This window comes from Erinaceus europaeus, chromosome 1 (genome assembly GCF_950295315.1).
Source record: "Erinaceus europaeus chromosome 1, mEriEur2.1, whole genome shotgun sequence".
NCBI classification, from domain to species: domain Eukaryota; kingdom Metazoa; phylum Chordata; class Mammalia; order Eulipotyphla; family Erinaceidae; genus Erinaceus; species Erinaceus europaeus.
This window is the reverse complement of record NC_080162.1, coordinates 47,006,743-47,029,686: the sequence shown is the minus strand read 5'-3', so window position 1 is coordinate 47,029,686 and position 22,944 is coordinate 47,006,743. Positions and strand designations below refer to the sequence as shown.

The window sequence follows — 22,944 nt, the reverse complement described above, 5'->3', positions numbered from 1 at the left end:
GCCCCCGGCTCCCCACCTGCAGGGGAGTCCCTTCCCAGGCGGTGAAGCAGGTCAGCAGGTGTCTGTCTTTCTCTCCCCCTCTCTGTCTTCCCCTCCTCTCTCCATTTCTCTCTGTCCTAACCGACAACAACAACAACAATAGTAACTAAGAAAAAAAAGAATGTATTTATTTATTAATGAGAAAGATAGGAGAGAGAGAAAAGAGCCAGACATCACTCTGGTACATGTGCTGCCAGGAATCGAACTTGGGACCTCATACTTGAGAACCCAATGCTTTATCCACTGCGCCACCTCCTGGACCACAAGGGTCTCTGTTTCTGCATCTAGCTATGCCGCAAGACTCATAGGACCAGCCCTGGTGACCTCAACAAATGGACCTCTCAACCTGTTCTGACTCTATGAATTCAGCCACATCAGTCACTACCAGAGTAACCTGCTCTGTAACCTCAGGGCCTTTTAAATATATATATTTATTTCACTATTTATTAGTGGATAGAGACAGAGAGAAATTGAGAGAGGAGGGGTAGAGAGGGAGAGGAAAAGAGAGACACCTGCAGCCCTGCTTCACCACTCGTGAAGCTTTTACCCTGCAGATGGGGCCTTTGCACTGGCTATTCTTGCTGCCTTTGGAACTACCTTGTCCTTGATTCTTGTGATTATTTTTTGTTGTTTTGTTTTGTTTTGTTGCTCATTCAAGAAAGACTCCACTTAGAAGTCACCTCCTCTGAGAACCCTCACTAACCGCTTCCCACAATCACATTCCCTAGTCTTGTTTTCTTGCCAGAGTGTCTAACTCTCTGATACCATCAAGTCTAGTATTTTATGTTGCTGTTACCATATTGCATGCTCAGTTTCTCCTCTAGACTTACAGTTTTCATAAGATTAAGGATCTTGGTGATCTTGCTCATTGCTACATCCTCATCACCTAAAGCAAGAAATATTTATTGGGGGTTGGGCAGTGGTGCACCTGGTTGAGCACACACATTATAATACATGAGGGCCCAGGTTCAAGTCCCCAGGCCACCTGCAAGGGGAAAGCTTCACTAATGGTGAAACAATGCTTCAGGTGTTTCCTTCTCTCTATTTCTCTCTCTGCCTCTCCCCTCAATTTCTCTCTCTCCTATCAAATAAATAAATGAAAATTTTTTAAAAGAAAGATTTATTGAAATGATTAACCAGTCAGTCTACACAGTGATCTAGCTCCACTTCTGGAATTCTCAAGGGAGCCAATGAGATGGTGTTTTGAAACTATATTTTATGTAGCCAGATTGATACAATATGATGAAAACATATTGTGGTTACATCGAGCTAGAGGTCTCATAATGGTCATCCCTACTCCCTCATCTTTTTGTGCTTTGGGAAATTTGCATAAACCATTAGTGTAAATAGCTAATTTATATATTTTAAAAAACCTATATTATGATAGAAACAGGAAAAATATGGCAAGAGAGGAAGAGCGAGAGGGAGAGAGAGAAAGAGAGAGAGAGAGAGAGAAAACCTGCAGAGCACTGCTTCGCCTCTCATGAAGCTTCCTCCCTGCAGGTAGAGACTGGAGGCTCAAACCCAGGTCCTTGTAAATGGTAATATGTGTGCTTTGCCAGTTGCTTCATCACCTGAGCTTTTGTTGATTTATATCTAAAATATTTCATTCATACAGCTTCCAGTAACTCAACAGGTACAGAGTGTGTTAGTGAGAAGTCTAGCTCCCTGGCTCCCACTCCAGAGGCAGTTAACACTTGCAGATGCCCAGTAGCTGCTTCCAGAGGTGTTCTATGCATTTACAGTCATGGAAGAGCATTGTACCTTCACCTGTCCTGTTGACATGAAACAGATCTGACCAAGTGCATAGCTTTACAGCTTTGCTTTTGCTTTTTCCACTTTGTGACCTAACTGAAACAGATCCTGCTTTCTAATTGATTTCCTGGCCATTGCACGTTAAGTGGGCTCCTTTTCAGAGCCTGTGCTACCTCTTAATATACTTACCCAGGTCTCTGCCTTGGGCACTGAGGGTGAGTTCAGCCGCTAGCCACAGCTCACATTGGACCCCTCCTTCCACTTGACTCTCTCCACCCAGAAAAGCCACTAGCGTCTGTCAGAAGATCCCAGGCAGTTGCCCTCCCCCAACCTCTTCTCCACCCTCTTCCAAAGGCCCTGGTGGGTGTTTGTGATTTGGCCTTTTAAAACTTTTTCAAAATTGACTTTGGCTTCTTGGCCTGAACTCTGAAGTGTTTGAGCTGATAAGATAGTGGGCTTGGCTGAGGGGAACAGGAGTAAATAGTTACCTTGAAGGCCCTCAGCCCAAGAGGAGAGAGGAGGGCTATAGCCCCAGGACTTCGCCTCCCTCCAGCACTCGGTCATGTGGATAGGAAGAAGGTGGCTGAGTGAATACTGAGGCCCAAGTGGATTAGGCAGGAGGAGGAGATGGGAAGGCAGAAGCAAAGGAACCATCTCCTTCCTTCCCATGACCTTTGAGAACTGTGTAGGGAGCACCCTGTAAGAGTTGGCTTATTTACTAAACCAAACAAGACACTACAGACAAGTTAGAGCAAAGTCCTGGCAAACATTAAGACCTAGGCATGTCCTAAGGAGGCTTTGCACCCTGAGGGCCCAAGGGGGCTCCAGAAGGGCCCTGTCTTCATGGCTGTGGCAGACAACACTGGCACAATTTTGATGCAGTACCCAAACATAGTCCTCCCTTATCTCATTCCAGGGATTTTACTTGCCTGCACTGATCAACATCTCAGGCTGCAGAAATAAACAAATCAGCCCAAGTTCTCACTTCCTAGAACTTTCTTCAGTCTCTAGTGGTAGAGAAGTGGTAAACCAGTAAGGAATGCCCAAGTTACTAGGTACTACACAAGAAAGAGTTAGGCTTCTGGGAGCCTGAGCATGGATACTTCCTGGCCCAGTTATGCTACATCCTCACTTAACATCCCTTGGGTGGGCTCCCCTAGGAGTCTCAGAGCCCAAGACCCCTGCACGATCTGGCCCCACCCATGTCTCTAGGCTCAGTATCATCAGCTTGTCAATACTCTGTGCCCTCTCCTATCTCAAGTGCTTGCTTTACCCTACTCCCTCTGCCTAAAGTTCTCAGCCCCAATTTCCCAGCTACGTTGGCACCTGTCCCAGGATATCTTCTCTGATACCCCTACATAGGTCTGTAGCTGTGTGTGTGTGTGTGTGTGTGTGTGTGTGTGTGTGTGTGTGTGTGTGTGTGTGTGTGTGTGTTGGGGGGCACGGGGACACGTGATCAGAGTCTATATTCAAACACTGCTGCCCCACTTAGCTGTCAGGTCTTAGGCTCCAGTTCTCTCATCTGGGAAACAGATCTCTGGGCCAGGTGGTGGCAGACTTTGTTGAGTGCATACATTGCAGTGCACACGGGCGGGGGTTCAAGCCCTCAGTGCCCATCTGCAGGGGGAAAGCTCCACAAGCAGTGAAGTGTCTCTCTTTCTCCCTCTCTATCTTGCCCTTCTTCCCTCTCAATTTTTCTCTGTCTTTATCCAAAACAAATAAATAAAAATATTTAAGGAAAAGAAAGAAAGGAAGGAAGAAAGGAAGAAAGAAAGAAAGAAAGAAAGAAAGAAAGAAAGAAAGAAAGAAAGAAAGAAAAAAGGAAGCAAGGAAGGAAGGAAGGAAGGAAGGAAGAAGAAGATTGAACAATAGTAGCTCCCTCACAAGATGCTTAGAGGAAGAAGGGGCTTAAGGTAATTGCTTAGAACAGCATCTGGAACAGAGTTTTCCCTCAGTCAAGGTTGGCAACATGATTATACCATCTCTCCTTCTCACTCCCAAAGACCCTAATAAGTGTTCACTTAACATCTTCCCAATAAATAAAATGAAGTACTTCTAAAACCTGCATGGAAGAGAGCAGTGGAAAGAAAGGAGTGGGATACAAAGGAAGTATTTTTCAAAAACACAAAAGTAAATAGTTGAGCCATATGCTTTATAACTGTGCATGTGTTATACATACACATACACACAGCAGGAGAAAGGAAAAACAAAATATTTAGTGTGGTGTGGTTGCATTAGAAGGATGGGACATCTTGTTTGATGTTCTTTGTTTGTTTGTTTGTTTTTGTTTTTCCCTACTTCTAATCTTCTTTAATAAGCATGGTTTCAATTTAAATGGGAGAAAAATAACAACAAACCAGAGAAGAGGGCGCCCGCAAGCCCTTTCTGTTCCATACAGTTTTCCCACAAACTGGGGCAGGGTGGGGTGGGGTTGGGTGGGGTGGGGTGGAGTGGGGTGGTCAGAGAAAGAGTTTGCTTTCAGGAGTGAAGCAAGACTGGGAAGACCAGCCCATTTTGCAGGCAGAGGGTGTCTGGCAACCAGGGGGAAGTTGTGCCAGGCCAAGCAAAGACAAAGCCTTCCCTTTCCCAACACTGATGATGGGGGAACATTGTAGATGTCACTACCACCCCAAAGCTCCCCCTGCCTAATGCCACAAGCCCATATGTCCCTACAGCTTGACTATAATGCATCACACTACTGTGGCCATGGAGTGTCTGCTTTGCACCCCATTGTGAGTAGTTTACCCACCTGCCCTGTCCTGAGCAGGCGGGGGTGACTGCAAATCACCCCATTTCATAGAGATGGCAGCTGAGACTCAGAGCTTTGCGTTATTTGTTCTGGCTGCCTAATTGGTGCATGGCAGAACTCAGCACTTTTGAATTCCACCCTCATCGATGGTTGGCTGCCTTCTGATCTACCACATAGAGGAACGGGGTTGGGGTTCCCATCTTCATGGTGTTTCCAGGGCTGGGCCTAGAGGGGTAGCACACAATGAGAGACTTCCAGTGATGGCTGAGTGAGCAGACTCACAAATGGGAAAAGGATAGACTGGCAGATGGGTGATAAATGGATGACTGGATGGATGGTTGGCTAGATGGGGGTGGGTGGGGGGCGGGGTACCAACTAATGGATGAATGAATGGCTGGAATGTATGTATGGAATGAGCACATGGCTAATTATGGAAAAGAACTAATTGAATAAATGATGGAGAGAGGCAGAGGCAGTGGCCTCCAGGAGGATGAAACAGTCTGATCCTCTGCCTTGCCAGTGCCCTCCAGAGAGGCAGCAAACTGGCAGCTCTCGGGCCAAATTGTTTTACTTAGTCGTCATAGGTTTGGAAATGGTTTTAAATTAATTGCTATTTTAAAAATAAAATTAGGTGTGGTCCAGGAGGTGGCACAGTGGATACAGCATTGGACTCTCAAGCATAAGGTCCTGAGTTCAATTCCTGGCAGCACATGTACCAGAGTGATGTCTGGCTCTTTCTCTCTTCCTATGTTTCTCATTAATGAATAAATAAAATCTTTTAAAAATTAATTAAATTAGGAAATTTCACATTAAGAAGCTACCTTTCTGGCTTCTCTTGCACAGGACTTGGGGAAGGAGGGGTAAGGTCCTCTGAGGTCTCAGGCCCCACCACATCCCAGTGGGTCCCTAAGCTGACGCTGGTGTCAGCTGCCATTTATCACTCTGGACAGTGTGCTGGGCTCACACTGCCACTTACAGAGACCATGAGCAGTCCTCTGTACCCAGTTCTGCAGCATACATCAGACAATGAGACCAAAGGCTGTGGGGACAGCATAATGGTTCTGCAAAAGACTTTGAGACTTTCAGGTTCAATCCCTAGCACCACCATTAGCCAGAGCTGAGCAGTGTTCTAGTGTCTGTGGGGTTTTTTTATTATTATTATCTTTATTTATTGGATAGAGACAGCCAGAAATCGAGAGGGTATAGGCAGATAGAGAGAGAGAAAGAGAGAGACACCTGCAGCCCTGCTTCACCACTTGCAAAGCTTTCCCCCTGCAGGTGGGGACTGGGAGCTCGAACCCAGGTCCTTGAGCACTGTAATATGTGCACTCAACAAGGTGCGCCACCACCTGGTCCTGTGTCTGTGTTTTTTATCTCTCTTTTTATATGTGTGTGTAAATACATATATGTGTACATTTTTATTTACTTAAAGCAAAATAAACAAGATATTTTTTAAAAAAACAAGATGAAAATGATTATGAAACCATGTCAAGAGGAGACTAGAAGGGAGGGAATATCTTTTTGGAAGAGGAGAATATTCTTGGGGACCTGAGGCAAGAACAAGGCACTTTTTCCTAAGTAACAGTAGAGGACTGTTAGTAAGGGCACAGATGCTAATGTCTGATGGACCAGATTCAAGCCCCAGCTCAGCTGTGTGCTGGCTGTGTGACTTCCAGAAAGCCGCTGAACTTCTCTGTGCTTTGGAATCTTCATCCATCTGTAAATCAGAGTGGTGTCACTCTTCACTGCTCAAGTTGTTACGTCAGTTCCCAGCCATGTGATCTGCTCTTACCTTCTGCCGCAAAGCTCTCTTCGTGTGATCTGCTCTTACCTTTTGCCGCAATGGCTCCAGGAACATGTGTGACCTGCCTGGACTCTGCCTGTCTGCAGCAGGGCTTCACAGCTAAGGGCCATTTGGCAAGGTCTAGATCTGGCAGGGCCTAGACACCCTCAGCTAACTCCACTTGAGGAGAGGTGTTGCTAGCATTGAAGGGACAGTGGCCAGCGACATCACTAAACTGTGCAACAGCACACAGGACAGGCCTACACAGCAAACAACTATACACCTCATGCTTCGAATGCTGAGGGTGAGAAATCCTGATCCACAGGACCCCCAGGCTTCAAGAGGTGCTGAGAGATCCTAAAGTTTCCAAAAACTGATTGAGCGCAAGACAAGGAGGCTTCCTTGGCATGGCAGGAGACAGGCCCTCTGGCGCCAAGCTGCCCAGGCCCAGGATCATCAGGCTCCAGGGATCATCCCACTCAAGGGTGCCTGCCCTATCCTGTTTCCAGGCCACACATCAGGTCAGGGATGGGTCCCTAGCTCCTCCCAGTGGCTCTGTCTCCAAACTGCATGTCACTGGCCAGCCTAGGATGGTGAAGCAGGGGTGGGGACTTGCCCTCCAAGATCCTTGGGAATGTGGGGTTTCAGGTCATAGAAGCTGGTGTGGAGGCTTGGGAGGCACATTGGTATGGGTTTGAATCACAAAACACCACAGACCAGCAGGGAGATCTCAGACAAGCCCATGAGCCTTCTGGGCCTTAGTTTCCCCACCTGTGAAACCAAACTGATAGGACCTCATGGTATTGTTGGCAGGATTTAGGAAACAATTACAGAAGCCAGCCTTCCACCTTCTGCACCCCATAATCACCTTGGGTCCATACTCCCAGAGGGATAAAGAATAGGAAAGCTATCAGGGGAGGGGATGGAATATGGAGTTCTGGTGGTGGGAATTGTACCCCTCTTATCCTATGATCTTGTCAGTGTTTTCATTTTATACATAAAAATTTTAAAAAGAAATTAAAATAATGGTTATATATATTTTTTAAAAGAACAGACATAAATAGATGATACGTATTGGATGCCTCCTGATCTCCCTCTAGAAAAGAGCTAAATGAATAATGATGGAGAAAGGCAGGCGCCTCAAGGAGGGTGAAACAGTCTGATCCTCTGCCTTGCTGGTGCCCTCCAGAGAGGAAGAAAACTGGCAGCTGTCGGGCCAAATTGTCTCTCTTAGTTGTCTGTCACAGGGTTGGAAATGGTAACTCCGAATGTAAAGAAGAGGAACTTTTTTTTTATTATTTTTTTTTATTTTTATTTTTTATTAAAGAAAGGATGAATTAACAAAACCATAGGGTAGGAGGGGTACAACTCCACACAATTCCCACCGCCCAATCTCCATATCCCACCCCCTCCCCCGATAGCTTTTCCATTCTCTATCCCTCTGGGAGCATGGACCCAGGGTCATTGAGGGTTGCAGAAGGTAGAAGGTCTGGCTTCTGTAATTGCTTCCTCGCTGAACATGGGCGTTGACTGGTCGGTCCATACTCCCAGTCTGCCTCTCTCTTTCCCTAGTAGGATGGGTCTCTGGGGAAGCTGAGCTCCAGGACACATTGGTGGGGTAAGAAGAGGAACTTTTAATTAAGTAGTAAATCAGTCATTCTGATGCAGACATACTTGCTGATATGGAAAGAGATCATAATATATTATCAAATAACCACAGGCCTTAAAAACACTGGGGACTGACTGGTGCTGGGTGATGACACATATGGTTGAGAACCCACATAATCATGTGCAAGGACCAGGGTTCAAACTCTCCACCTGCATGGGGACAAGCTTCACAAGAAGTGAAGCAGTGCTGAAGGTGTCTCTATTTCTTTCTTTCTCTCTCTCTCTCTTTTACTCTCTTTCCCCTCCCCCTCTCAATTTCTCTCAGTCCTACCAAATATATGAAAAAATAAATAAAATAAAAAAGTGAAATCACATTGTATGTACCACAGAATTTAGCTTGTTCTTTTTGTTGTTGTTTTGTTATTGCTATAACTGTATTTTTTAAAAACATTTAACATATAAGAAACAAAGGCTTTATTTTATTTTCTTATTACGGAAAAAGTTCTTGTGAGTAAAAACAAAAGATGATTATCTGATAGAAAATGAGGCAAAGTAGACTTCTAACAGATCCCTCTCTCCACTGTCACTGGTCACCTCCCTCAAGAACAGCATAATGGACCCCTTTGTGATCCCCTATAGGACCGTGCCCTCAATGTGGATCAACAATGGTAGTGACTGGTCCATTCTCCAAAGGGAGGTTGGGCAACATACTCTACCACTCGAGGATTAGTGCAGTTTGGAGTGTTCCTAGCCGTGACCACAGAATGCAAACTCAGACCTACAGGGATGCAGAGGTTACATAGGCTCCTGTGCTGAATATGGGCCCCAGATCAAATAGATGGGGTTTATAGTTAACAATATTTATATACTTTCCCCGTATTTGGGAGCTACTCCCTTCCTTAATACAGCTTCTAGTATTTTTTTCCAACTATGACACCATCTCCTCAGACAATACCATGGGTCCACGCAAAAACTAGTAAAGTCATGGGCCTCTTGGAATATACCTAAAACAGACCTACTAGCTTTTTCCAAAGTGGAGACCCCAAATCTTCATCTGCAATATTCTTACCTTTAGTTTTATGATTAGTCAACAATTTGTTTGGTTTTATATCTTAACTCTTTTTCAGCCACCAGGTTCCAGATGCTACCATGATGCCAACCTGACTTCACTGGGCAGAAGACCCTACCAGTGTGTTCTGGAGCCCCACCTCCCCAGACTCCTGCCCCACTAGAGAAAGAAAAAGACAGGCTGGGAGTATGGATTCACCTGTCAGTGCCCATGTTCAGCGGAGAAGCAATTCCAGAAGCCAGACCTTCCACCTTCTGCACCCCACAATGACCCTGGGTCCATACTTCCAGAGGGTTAAAGGATAGGAAAGCTATCAGGGGAGGGGATGGGATATGGAGATCTGGTGGTGGGAATAGTGTGGAGTTATACCCCTCTTATCCTATGGTCTTGTCGATATTTCCATCTTATAAATAAAAGTTTTTTTTAAAAAAAAAGAAAATGAGGCAAAGAATGTGATATGTTTTGCTACCAGAAAAGAAAGACAAATGGCCTTTCGATAAACTCTTTAAATCCAACCTTACTTTAAGGAGAAAAATAATGCAGATCAGAACTCTAGTGAACACCTTTTTTCCCTATCAGCAGGCAAAGTTGGAGATGTGTGATAATAACTGGCTCTGGGTAGAGTGTGGGGAAACTGATACTCACGTAAGCTGTTGGTTTAAACGTCAATTGGTAGGTAGGACATTACCTTAAGTAAAAAGAGAGCATTTACCCAATAAGTGTCAATACTTAGAAAATGCACCTGCCCTATGACTGGGAAATTGAGTTGCAAAGAATTTATCTTGCACATACCGATGGAAAGACTTCCGTGAAACGGGCGCTAATTGTCGCATTGTTTGTTGCAGCACAAGGCTCAGAGCACCTTCATGACTTATCACCAGGGGACTGGCTGGATAAATTATTATTTTCACACTATGGAATATGTAAAGAATGTTCTCCTAGTGCTGATCTGGGAAGATCTCCAAGGTCCATTGTTAATATATATTTAAAAAAACACCAATACCAAACAAGGTGTGTAGTCAGTTTCTATTCAGAGAAACAACTACAGGAGTTGTGTACAAGTTTGTATATCTATATTCTGGATACTTCCTTGATGACCCACCACCACCAAAAAACCATAGCCAGAATGATTCCCAGGAAGGGGAGCTAATAGTTTTGCAGCTGAGGGAGGAGAGAACTAAGGATAAGAGGGAGAATAGTCACTGTAAATATTTTGGTACCCTTTGGATTAATTTTAATGTACATTTATTCCCTTAGTAATTTAAGTATTTGGTGCATTGATAGAGGGGAGAGAAGTGCCTGGAGAGATAGATATCAAAGTGTCAGCTTAACTGTTTCTGAGTGAATTGGTAGTAACTTGCTTTCTTTTTTTTTTTTTAACCAGAGCACTGCTCAGCTCTGGTTTATGGTGGTGCAGGGGATTGAACCTGGGGCTTTGGAGCCTCAGGCATGAGAGTCTCTTTGCATAAATTTTATGCTATCTACCCCTGCCCAACTTTCTTCTTATTTTCTCAACTGTGTCTTCTAATTTTTGAAAGTAATTACCAGGTCCAGAAAAGAATTCACCTGGTACAGCACTTGCCTTACCATGCAAGAGATCCTGGTAAGGATCTCCAGCACCACGTGGAAGCACCATGGACAGCACTGGGAGATGCTCTATGGATGGTGGAGTGATGCTGAGGTATTTTTACCCTGTGTGTTTCTTGCTCTCAACTTTAAAAAGTAGGAGGGGTTGAGCCCAGGCAGCTGCTCAGCCATTGCAGGCATATACAAGGCCCTGAGTTTATTTCTTAGCACTGCATTAAAACAAACTAACAAAACAAAGTAGACCCTCAGTGTTGTCCTGCTTCAAGAAAAAACAAATATCAAAACAACAATAGCAAACACACTTCCCTAAACAGTCAGGTTAATTTTATTGCCAAGAACATCAGAGTCTGAGAACATGTGGTTGGAAATGCAATCTATGAAGAAGTGAGAATTCAGGGCCAGTGAAATAGCCTTGTTGGATAGTGTGTTGCTTTGCCTTGTGCATGACCTAGGATCAAACCTGACTCCCACTGCATTAAAGGGAAGCTTCAGTGCTGTGGTCTCTCTCCCTTCCTCTTTCTCTCTCTCCCTCCCTCTCTCTCTCTCTCTCTCTCTCTCTCTCTCTCTCCCTTTCTCTCTTTCCCTCCCTCCCTCTCTCACTGCCTCTCTGTCTCTACCTAAAAAAATCTTAAAAAAAGAATTACAGCTGTCAGGATTCAGGTCAGGTTCAAATGTGACATTAATTATCTGAGCACACCCTCCCAATCACCAACCTCATTTGCCTTATCTATAACACATACAGCCCATCTAGCTACCAGTCAGCTTGTGTGAGATTATGGTGAGCAAGTATGTAGCACAGAGGGCACAGAGAACAGCGCTCAGTTCTCATTCAACACACAACGGGGAAATCAAATGCAGGCAAGAATTTTGTACTCACTAGTGACAGAACTGAAGGCAGGATGGGGGCCTTTGTCTCCCTGGGAATTAGTTTGCAAACAGCTCTGCCCAGAGTCCCAACTCCTGGCCCAATTATTGCTGGGCAGTCTTCTGACAGTTTGGAGAGAGTGCCACCAAGTGGTCAAATCTGAATCGACACCTGCAAATCTGTTTAATACTAACCTGGGAACGTCCCAAGTCCCCTCCTGGGTGGGCATAGACAAAGTGCTGAACCTCTGTGGATGTCAGCTTTCTCAGCTGTCAAATGGAGACAGTGCTCCCTTCCTGGAAGAGTAAAAGTGAGGATTTAGTGAGATGACTATGGAAATCATATCCAAGACATCTATGTTGTATAGCTTTGGGCATGGGTGAGGGGGACTCCCATTCATGAAACTGCTACATAGCAAGCACCTGGAAGGGTGTCCTCAGTCTTATCATTCCCTCTGACTGTTGGCTTCTCACCACCTCTAAAACAGTCTCCCAGGGCAAGGGAGAGATATCTCAGCATTAGCCACAGGACTTGCCTGCCTGAGGCCCCAGACTCAATCCCCTGTACCACCATATGCCAAAGAAATGCCTCTCTCTCTCTCTCTCTCTCTCTCTCTCTCTTTCTCTCTCCCTCCCTCCCTCCCTCTCTCCCTCCCTCCTTCCCCCTCTCGTCTAAAAATACAGAGCCACTCAAAGTGCAGATCGAGCCAGATTTTAGGGGCTACACGCCTGCCTTCCATTTTCTTTTCTTTTTTAATTTTTTTATTATTTTATGTATTATTACTTATTGGATAGAGACAACTAGAAATGTAGAGGGAAGTGGGTGGCAGAGAGGGAGAGAGACAGAGAGATTCCTGCAATACTACTTCACCACTTGCAAAGCTTCCCCCCATAGGTGGGGACTGGCGTTTAAACCTGAATCCTTGTGCATTGTAACATGTGCACTCAACCAGGTGTGCCACTACCCAACCCCATCTGCCTTCCATTTTCTTCCCAGCATTCTGACTATATCTAGACAACAGTCTCCACTGGATATGAATACATCTCTAACTAATCTGTCTTTCCAACACTTGCCCATTTCCCTTTTGAACAAGATAAGACAGGCCTCAGACTTAGAACTCTCAGAAGGCAAGGCTTTTTTGGCTGCAATTTAGTGAAATTCACTATTTTCATAATATTTATTTTCTGTGGTCACCTTCTATTGCAAGTGAGTGGTGCTAGTTTTCCATTCACAATAGATGCAGCAGATTGTATTATCACCAGTGTTTATCAGTCCTTCATGCTGGCTGTCCCTAGTGACTCTCTCCACTGGTGTCAGGCTAGACCATGTGACTTCCTTTGGCCAATAGGATAGAAGCTGTGTTCCCAAACAGAAGCTGGGGAGGCATGAAGTGGTTCTGCCATTTGCACTTTGCTCTTAGCTGGGAGAATGTCTTGCCCCAGGGCTGAGAGCAGAAATAGACAGGCCTGTGACCCTTCAGCCGGATTCCCAGCAGAAAGAAAACCCAGGGACCAGAATACTGCAGCCAGTCAGCCTGCTGTCATGAAAACTAAGCAAGAAATAAACCTTGACTATTAGCTTACTGAGTTTCTGGGGTTGTTTGTTATTGCAGCAATCTTAGTTGAGGCTGATTGGCACAGTAGAGATTAAATGTTTCCTGTAAAGGTAAATATGCTCAGATAGAATGAACATATTTCTTTAAGGAAAGGAAAATGTAATTCTTTGTTAATGCCTGCTGAGGGCCTTGTACCTGAGTGATTCCACTGCTCCTGGTGAATTCTTCTTCTTCTTTCTACTAGAGCACTGCTCGCCTCTGGCTTAAGGTAGGTGGTGTTGGGAATTGAATCTGGGACCTCAGTCTCAGACATAAAAGTCTTTTTGCATAACTATTGAGCTATCTCCCCAGCCCCAGTGATAAATATTTTCTCCCTTACAATTTAAAACAGAGATGGAAAGAGAGAGACAGACAGAGAGAGATAGAGAGAGAGAGAGAGAGATATCCCACAGCACTGCTACACAGCTTATGGATTCTCCTGTTTCAGGGCCAGCAGTGACGCACCCGGTTAAGTGCACATATCACCAGGCACAAGGACCTGGGTTCAAGCCCCCACACACACACCTGCAGGGGGAATGCTTTATGAGCAGTAAAGGAGGTCTGTAAATGTCTTTCTCTCCCCCTCTCTATCCCCCCTGTCCTGTCAAAATTTTAAAAAAAGAAAGAAAGAAAGAAGAGAAGAGAGAAGAGATGAGACAAGGAAATGGAAAGGAAAAGGAAGGGGAGAGGAGGGGAGGAGAGGAGAGGGGAGGAGAGGAGAGGAGAGGAGAGGAGAGGAGAGGAGAGGAGAGGAGAGGAGAGGAGAGGAGAGGAGAGGAGAGGAGAGGGGAGGAGAGGAAAGGAAATAAATGGAAAGGAAGGGAAGGGAAGGGAAGGGAAGGGAAGGGAAGGGAAGGGAAGGGAAGGGAAGGGAAGGAAAGGGAAGGGAAGGGAAAATGTCTGGTAGGAGTGGTAGATTCTTAGTGCTTGCACTAAGTCCCAGTGGTAACTCTCATGTGGTACCAGGGGCTCAAACCCAAATATCTTGACTTGGTAAAGTGTGCACTCTACTGGGTGAGATATCTCCCAGACAAAGAAAAAATATAGATAACCATGCAGGGAGTATGGGGATGAATATATTGAACATAGTGGTTAAAAAACTGACTATTCTTTCTCTCTCTCTCTCTCTCTCTCTCTGTCTGTCTAAAGCATGTATTTTCTTCTTTTCTATCCATGCTTTGTTTTAATAAATGTTCATCTCCCTGAAACATGAAGAGAAAAAAAAAAAGACTGAAGCTCAGGATTTGTCTCAGAAAGCACACAAACACCACCCAACTCACTTTTCAGTCTACCTCCCACCAGGTTCTTCTCATGCTCTAATTTCTTGGGTAGCTCCTTTGTGCCCTCCAACGATATATATGTTCCTCAGTGTTCATCATGGTGGACCAGATCTGTCATAGCTTGTGCCCTGTTCTTTCTCTACCATGTCTGCTCCAGTCACATGATGTCTGTGTTAGGGAAAATGTTTTTGCCTCAGGGGATCTGTATTTGCTACTCCCTCCACCTCAAATGCTGTTCCTTCTGAGAGGAACATAATACCTTCATTCCTTCTGGTCTCTGCTTACTATTCTTTCTCCCAAAAAAGTTTTCCTAAATCATTTAACCTTTGGCCACCTACCATCTTCTCAAACCCTTTGTTCTCATCTTCCTTTTCCCTCATACCATCTATTTACCCCTGTCACATTCCATGTCTGCTCACTGCCTTTACCCCAGTCAGGTCCTTGAAACAAGAATATTTTTTCCCACCAGGCTTATTTATGGGACTTGGTGCCTGCACAATGAATTTACCACTCCTGGTGGCCTTTTTTGTTTTTTTTCCTTTTTCTCATTCTTTCTATTAGATAGGACAGAGAGAAATTGAGGAGACAGACCTACAGTATTGCTTTACCTCTCAGGAAGCTTTCTCTCTGGGGACTGGGGGCTCGAACCTTGTGCTTGGTAATGTGTGCACTCAACCAGATGTACCACTGCCCAGCCCTGAAGCAAGAATTTTGTCTGGTTTCTTCACCACTGGAACTTCGGGGATCAGAACACATAATAAATAGATGTTTAGTAAGTATTTGCCAAGTGAAAGAATGAGAATATGTTGGCAAGGAAATCCAGGCAGTGGCACACCAGCTTAAGAGCACACATTACAGTGCACAAGGACTCAGGTTCAAGCCCCTGGCCCCCACCTGCAGGGGGAAAGCTTCACAAATGGTGAAGCAGAGCTGCAGGTGTCTCTTTTTCTCTTTCCCTCTCTCTCCCCCCTCCTTAATTTCTCTCTGTCTTTATCTAATAATTAAAAAATAAATAATACTTAAAAAAGAAAAAACAAAGAAAAAATTGTTTTTAAAAAAAGCCAAAGGGAGACCCTGGCAGCTCTTAGCCCACATGGTATCATCTTCGCTCCAGCTGATAAAAGACATATCTTTCCCAGTGGTTCTGATTTGAATCTCATGGGCTCCCTCCTCTCCCTGAACCAGTCACTGCCCCCAGGAGAATGGGTGCATGCCTACATTCCAACCCAGAAGGCAGTGTACCTAGCTCCACTTTCACTGTACAGATTGAGTGAGCAAGTAGTATTCTGCAAAAAAGGTATGATGGGGGCCAGGGGATGGCGCACCTGGTTGAGTGCACATGTTACAGTGCACAAGGACCCAGGTTCAAGTCCCTAGTCCCCACCTGCAGGGGGAAAGCTTCACAAGTGGTGAAGCAGTGCTGCAGGTCTCTTTCTGTCTCTCTGACTCTTCCTTTCCTCTCGATTTCTGGCTGTCTCTATCAAATAAATAAAGATAATAAAAAATTTTTAAGTATGATGTTGTTTCAGAAGAGAGAAAATGGAAACCAGACAAGCATAAACAATAGTCTCCCATCTCAGGAAGTTAAAGCATTCACCTTGCCCAACACTGGGGAACTACTGCAAAAGAGAAGCCTTATTTGGGATCAAGTTGTACTCAGGTAGGAGTTGAGGTGAGTTGAGGAAACTCTTAATTCCAGAGAAAGAACAAGAATAAGAGGCAGGTGATTCAGACAAACCCTAGACGCCTCTATATCCATGGCATTAAAATGCTGCGGAAAGAGATTAGAAGTTTGGAGCCAGAAGAAACATTCTTTTTCTACCAGCAACTTCTTACATAATCAGGAAAATGATAATCTCTTTTCTGACACTGACAATGGCATCACCCTTGAGAAGAAATGTAAAAATAAACGCTGTTGGCTCTAATATCTTACTGTTGATTAGTTTGAGGGCACACATGTGCTTACTGCATGATACAACCATAAGGCATACCACAAACCCCAAGACAAGCCAAGTGGGGCCTCCTGCAGTTGGCAGTCATGGTCAAGTGAGATTCTGAAACCATATGGCATAGTGCTGTTATTGGGAATAAGGAATCTATTTTCTTCCAGAATACAAATGAGAAGCTCTTTAATAATGCCTCCAATGGGAGAGTCTGAGAGTTGCTTGGCAATATTGATTTTTCCCCTTCTGTGATCATAGACTCCCATGGTTGCTCAGAATAAAGGCTGCATTCCCCAGACTCCTCTGCAGTGAGGAGCAGATATGTGACTGAGGGATGGCCAATGGGATGTGAGCAGGCTATAAGACTGCAAACATGGCAGCCAGGCATTTGAACCTTGACCTGAGAACAACATTCTAATGCAGACTGAGCAACAAGGGACCCAACCCCCTAACAACTTCATGGTATAGATCCACCACCAATTCTTGCCAGTGTTAACCCAAAACATTAAATATACAGCCACTGTATCAACAATTGGGATATGGTGCTATGCAAAGCAGACTTTCATTTCTCACTAGGAGCAGGCACTTTCCTAGGAAAGCCCTCCATCCAAAAAAAAAAAAAGACATAACTGTTGTTTTCAAAGGGCTGGCTTCACAGGCAGGTAACAGATGACCCAGGACTCAGGCTGGGTTGTACGCAGTATCTCTTTATTCATGCAGGACACAGCACAATCTATACCAAGCTAAGCTAAACTAAACTACAAACAATCTTGTCCTTATAAATATACTAGCCCAGTAGGGTGGGAACAGGATGCGACACAGAGAGGGTGGAGAGAAGAGTGACTGGTGAAAATCAGGGTATGACAAGGAGAGAGGGTGGAGCAGGCAAGAATTCTACCACTGAACCACCAATGCCCTGGAGGGAGGGTGGTGCTTGTTAACAGCGGTTATGTAAATAGAATGAAGTGGTTATGTAAATAGAATAGTGTTAAGCAGGGTGATTAAACCAAATGAAACAGAAGAGGTTTTTAGAAGCATACCAACAATTCCCCCTTTCTTTTTAACTAATGGCCATAGTATCAGGATTGTGGGGTGAACAGAAACCTATATCATACAGGCGTTTTCGAAAGAACTGGCATAAGACATGGAAAACAAAATAGGTGAGCAGCAATAACCAGTGTGATGCCAAGGGGAATGTTTCTTGCCTCAAAGGGCAAGGCCTAGCAGGCGAAAGGGCATTTCTTGCCTCTGGGAGCGCTTCATGCCTCTGGGGGCATCTCTTGCCTCAAAGGGCGTTTCCTGACTCTGTGGGCATAACCTAATAAGGAGGGGGAGTTTTCTGCCTCTGTGGACAGAGCCTGCAGGTGAGGGGACATGGTCTATAAAGTCTCAAGGCAATTGGCTGAAGTTAGTCTTTGAGAAACACAGCAGCGTGTACCAGTTCTTCTTCTTCTTCTAGTGTTTGCCCTTCTTCCATAGCCAGTCAACAGCGTCAGGTTGAGCCTGATGTAAAGTTTCGAGACCTCCTTTGAATCTGGAGAGGTGGCAATCATTGACTATGTGGGTCATAGTCTGTCTGTAGCCACAGGGGCAGTTCGGGTCGTCTCTGGCTCCCCAGCGATAGAACATAGTGGCGCACCGGCCATGGCCTGTTCGATAGCAATTGAGGAGGGCCCAATCATAACGTGCTAGGTCAAAGCTGGGTTGATGCTTGCAGGGGTCTGTGATGAGGTGTTTGTTCTTTACCTCAGCTGACTGCCAACTCTGTTTCCAAGAGTCTGGAACAGAGAAGTTCAGTGTAGGCGTAGGAGACCAGATTGGATGACGAGACGTCAAGCATTGAACAGGGTGGGTGAAGATATCCGCGTATATTGGCAGGTCCGGTCGAGCGTAGACTTGGGAAATGAACTTAGATGATGCCGCATACCGACAAATATCTGGCGGGGCGATGTTGCTAAGAACTGGCAGCCATGGAACTGGGGTGGAACGGATGGTTCCAGAAATTATCCTCATGGAGGAATATAATTTGGAATCAACCAAGTGGACATGGGGGCTACGGAACCATACTGGGGCACAGTATTCTGCAGTGGAATAGCATAATGCCAGAGATGATGATCGTAGTGTGGAAGCGCTCGCGCTCCATGAGGAGCTGGCCAGTCTTGCAATGATGTTATTCCTCGCGCCCACCTTTGCTGCAGTTTTTATGAGATGTTCGTGAAATGACAGAGTGCGATTGAGAGTAATGCCAAGACAGACTGACTGGGCTTCATGTTGGATTCTCGTATCGTCAAGATGCACATTAAGCTCACACGAGGCCGAGGCATGGTGTAGATGGAAAACAGATGATACCGTTTTTGCAGTGCTAGGGATTAGTCGCCATTTTTTACAGTAATCAGATATCAGAGACACTTCTTTCGTGAGTGACTCCTCGAGGATGTTGAACTTGGATGCCTGAGTTGCACAGCAGATGTCATCGGCGTAGATGAACTTCCTTGAAGAAGTTTCTGGGAGGTCATTGATGTAAATATTAAATAGTGTAGGAGCCAGAACAAAGCCCTGGGGGAGGCCACTTGAGACAAGTCTCCATCTGCTAGACTTGTCACCCAGATGCACCCGGAATCTTCTGTTTTGGAGAAGAAACGATATAGTGTTGGCCACCCATGGAGGCAGGCATCTTGAGATCTTGACTAGGAGACCACGGTGCCAGACCGTGTCATAGGCTGCTGTGAGATCAACAAAGACAGCACCCGTCTTTAAATTCTTCTGGAATCCATTTTCAATGTAAGTTGAGAGGGCCAGGACTTGTTCGCAGGTAGATCTTCCTGGGTGGAAACCAGCTTGGGCGGGTGATAGGAATTTCTCTGTAAGAGGAGAAATTCGTGACAGAAGCAGCCTCTCAAGGAGTTTGTAACACACAGAGAGGAGAGAAATTCGTCTATAGCTGGCAGCCAGTGTTGGGTCTTTCTTTGGTTTCAAAACTGCTATTATCTTCGCACGACACCAAATTTTGGGCATAGATTCAGATTCCAAGATGTGGGACAGGAATGTAGTGAGCCACTTCTTTGCCGTGGGGCCCAAGTTAAGAATGAGTTCTGGGGTGATGTTATCATAGCCAGCAGCCATTCCCGGTTTAACCCTCTTCAAAGCGTCTTCCAGTTCAGACAGTGTAAAGGGAGAGAGTTTTGGAGATGGACAAGATAAACGGAAGTGAGATAACCACTCATGGGAAATTTCTCTTTTCCAGACTGGGTCGATCTTAGCATGTCCAACTTGAGTTAGGTGATTGGCCACTGAGTTTGTAGATACAGGAGGATGGGAGACAGGAGAGGGTTGGCTACCGGCACCCAGACTATGAAGAAGCTTCCAGGCCTTCCTACTTGAGTGGGTGAAGTTCAGACTTTCCGTGAGTTGTTGCCAGCGGGCTTGGCGTGCTGCATCCAGGGAGGCAATGAGATGGTCGGCCACATCTGGGTTGCCCGACTCATCATACTGCTTTAGTAGTTGTGTACCAGTAAGTCCGATGGAAGTGTCAGTCCAAAGTAGATGACCATGGAAGAAAATGCCAGGGGATGAAACGCTGCACGTCTTTCTCGATGGGGAATGTCAGCCACCGGAATTCTGCTTTTCTGTAGAGAGTGAGCTTTGGAGTCTGTGAATCTGTTTCTTCAGGTCGTGTCAGGTCACATCATTGGTTTCCGGGGGTGTGTTGTAGTCAGTCCATCTTGTGGGCAATGTCAGAGAACAGGGTTCCAAATGGATTTCCGGGAATTCCATTTGAGTAGATGTTTTTTCATGTGAAGACTTGACAGCTGAAATTCACTTACTTGTCAAACAAATCTTTAGCAGAATAGAAGTTTACTATAATTGATAACTCCATTATAATTGGAATTCCTTTCTAGTATGATTTTAAGGTTTGTTTAAACAGTTTAAACTCAATAAAATTTGGAAAGGTAAACAGAAGAATCATGGTTAAAAGCCTCAGGCATGAGAATAATTAACATAATCATTGCACTATCTGCCCCACCCATAACTCATACCGTTTCAGGATTGAACGTTTCAGATTTATGCCAAGACATAAAAAAGAAATCAAAGGAGGAAAAAACAATTTTTTGGATTGTTTCTGGATGTCTCTAGAAATCATGGCTGCGTCCAGCATTTTTTTTTCTTTAAGTCAATGTCATACAAAAATTCAGTCATTTAAATCACTCTCTTATGAAACAGATCTCACCATGTAGTATCATGAGTCCCCAGAGGGCGTCCTAGTCCAAAAAGCTCTTCAAAATTCCATTTAGGGTGCTTCTGACTGTTCCTGCTGTATTGCTTCAGGCATCTACTTTTAAAAGCGTCTTCCCATGGAAGAAAGAATCCAATCAGGAGAGTAGAACTAACCACGTGTCTCCATTCTTGGGGACTGCCAGGTTACTGGAGAATGCTCCTCAAATTAGAGTAGTCCTTCTCCATGGGAAACATGCGAGAAGAAGTCCAGAAAGTCCCAGTGGAAATCCCCATGCATATCCCAAGGTCTACAATCATGGTCATAAAGAACCAAATTGTGGCCCAGAGCAAAATGTAGTCCTTTTACTTAGGAAACATGGGAGAGGGAATCCAGAAAGTCCAAGGAGAAATCTCAGTGCCTCTCCCAAGCTCTATGATTAGGGTCACAAGAAACTAAAGTTCCCGGTCAGGGAAACTACGTGTGGCCCAGAGCAAAATGTTCCAGAGACAGAGTAACTGTCTCATGATGAAACAGTAGAGGCTTTGGCAAACCTCTTCATAAGTAGAAGAGAAGACCATAGTGCATAGGTAGTCAAAGTCTTCACTTATCTGGGAGTTGCACAGGTCCAGTCCCACGTTGTAGGCGCCATATGTTGTTTTCGCCAGGCTGGCTTCACGGGTGGGTAACAGACGACCCGGGACTCAGGCTGGGTTGTACGCAGTATCTCTTTATTCATGCAGGACACAGCACAATCTATACCAAGCTAAGCTAAACTAAACTACAAGCAATCTTGTCCTTATAAATATACTAGCCCAGAAGGGTGGGAACAGGATGTGACGCAGAGAGGGTGGAGAGAAAAGTGACTGGTGAAAATCAGGGTATGACAAGGAGAGGGGGCGGAGCAGGCAAGAATTCTACCACTGAACCACCAATGCCCTGGAGGGAGGGTGGTGCTTGTTAACAGCGGTTATGTAAATAGAATGAAGTGGTTATGTAAATAGAATAGTGTTAAGCAGGGGGGATTAAACCAAATGAAACAGAAGAGGTTTTTAGAAGCATACCAACACATAACAATTGTTTCAAACATCACAAACTGCAATAAATTCTATAAAGACACAGATGAGGGACTGGCATAGAAAAGTCATTGAAAAATTGTGACATTTAAACAGCAACAAAAGATGGGGGTTGGGCAGTGGCACAATGGGTTAAGCACACATAGTACAAAGTGCAAGGGAGAATCCAGGTTGGAGCCCCTGGGTCCCACCTGCAGGGGAGTCGTTTCACAAGTGGTGAAGCAAATCTACAGGTATCTTTCTCTCCTCTCTTTGTTACTCTCCCCAATCAATTTCTCTCTGTCCATCCAGAGAGTAAGAAAAATAGCTGTAGGAACAGTGGATTCATAGTGCAGGCACCAAGCCCCAGCGATAACCCTGGAGGCAAGATGGTGATGATGATGATGATGATGATGATGATGATGATGATAAATAGGGAGGAGGGGACAAAGAGGAGCCACAGTGGAATATTGTAGCTCAACTATAAGTAGGCAAGACGGTGCTGAGAAGGACAAGCGAAGTGGGTGCCACCAAGTTGAAGATGCTTCCATGATACTAAAATGCTTTCCCTGGGCAGACAACCTCACCCATGTGTCCTGGAATCCCAGCTCCCCAGACCCCTACCCGACTAGGGAAAGGTAAAGACAGGCTGAGGGTATAGATTGAGCTATCCATAGAGAATGTCCAATAGAGAAGCAATTACAGAAGCCAGACCTCCCACATTGTGCACCCCATAAAAATCTTTGCTCCACACTCCCATAGGTATAAAGAATAGGAAAGCTTCCAATGGAGGGAAGGGGATATGGAACTCTGGTGGGTGGAAATTATATGCCTCTTATACCACAATCTTGTTAATCATTATTAAATCACTAATTGAAAACTATTTTAAAAAATAATAAAATAAATAATAAGTAAAACATTTTTTAAAAGAAACAATCTTAAAGGACTGGGTGTGGCTTACCTGGTTGAGCACACATGTTACAATGCTCAGGGACCCTTGTTTGAGCCTCCGGCCCCCACACATAGGAGGAAAGAAACCATCTTAAACAGTAAAAAAAAAAAAAAAAAAATCAGGTGACCAAGTTAGACCCCTACTTTACACCTACACCAGAAAAAAATGCCAAGTAGATCACAGATTTGAACAAAGTGAAACTGAAAATGTAGTAAAATAAAATTGGTGTGAGCTTTGTATAACTTCGCCCTGTAAAAGACTTTTCAAATAAAGAAACAAACTCCCAGCGTCCTTAAATGAAAGTTACATAAATAAATTTGGCAACATTAATTAAAAATTTGAAAACAGAGATGGGGAGAGAGTTCATCGTGTAAGATCACCAACTTGCATGCCAAAGGCTTTAGAGGTTGCAAGCTCAGTCCCCAGCACCACCGTATGCCAGAGCTAAGTGG

General features: G+C 44.8%; 1 long non-coding RNA gene across 2 annotated transcripts in view; it reads right to left on the bottom strand.

Moving 5' to 3' along the window:
- The window catches only part of LOC132536764 (uncharacterized), a 107,827-nt gene extending 105,700 nt beyond the window's left edge, over positions 1–2,127 (bottom strand). For both annotated transcript variants that reach the window (XR_009548283.1, XR_009548284.1), the window contains exon 1: positions 1,984–2,127. This is a non-coding gene — a long non-coding RNA (uncharacterized LOC132536764). The remainder of the gene's footprint in view (positions 1–1,983) is intronic.
- Positions 2,128–22,944: the final 20,817 nt, after the last annotated feature.